This window comes from Charadrius vociferus, unplaced genomic scaffold (assembly GCF_000708025.1).
Source record: "Charadrius vociferus isolate BGI_N301 unplaced genomic scaffold, ASM70802v2 scaffold1158, whole genome shotgun sequence".
NCBI classification, from domain to species: domain Eukaryota; kingdom Metazoa; phylum Chordata; class Aves; order Charadriiformes; family Charadriidae; genus Charadrius; species Charadrius vociferus.
This window is the reverse complement of record NW_009649701.1, coordinates 12,580-13,428: the sequence shown is the minus strand read 5'-3', so window position 1 is coordinate 13,428 and position 849 is coordinate 12,580.

Genomic DNA, 849 nt, shown 5'->3' with positions numbered 1-849 from the left:
GCTGGGGCAGAGGCTGAGCTGAGAAGCGCCGACGCTGTTGTAGACCACCCTGACCGCGCCGGTGGGCACGTGGAGGGTTGCTGTCGCGAGCGGAGCGCAGCACCTTTGCAACCCTATTTTGGTTTGGATTTTGTTTTTTTTTTTTTTCTAAATCTGAAGCCAAAAATCCCTTTTCTTTCCTTTTTTTTTAATTTTTTATTTTCCTGCAGTTCTGGCACGGGGGCAGGGGGGCTCCCCACATCTCTCCGTGGCCTTGCGGGCATTCCCCCCCCCCAGCCCTACCCTTGCCCGCACGCACTCCCCGTCGCTCCACGTACTGTATCGCCCATCCGAGGCACCTCTTACCCTTTGGGGTTTTGGGGGTGGTTTGTTTTTTTCTTTTTAATCAGCCGAGTTGTGCCTTAGCCGATGTGGGGACCGCACCGCAGCAGGGCTGGGAGCCCCCCCGGGACCCCGCACGGCATGGATGTAGATGGAACAGGGGAAGTGAAAACCCACCGGAGCTGCATCCCGGGACCAGATGGATTTGGAGGATGGGGTGATGGAGCTCGCTCCCGCGGGCTCGGACCCAGCGGACCCCCTCTTTTGGGGTTGCTGCATCCATGGGGTTTCACCCCGTTTTTTTCTCGGCTGTGGTTAGCTGGGCTCTTCTCCGGTGGCAGGAGCTCAGGAGCCCATTTCGGGGCAGGATGAGGCCGAGGATGCTCAGTCCAGGACAGGGCTGGTGTGCCAGGAGGGCACCGAGAAAGGCTTTTTGTTTGAGTGAGGGGGATTTTGGGGTCCGGCACTGGCAGCTCCCCTCTCTGCAAGGGTCCATCCAACCGTTAACGGAGATTTCAGCTTTTTGCC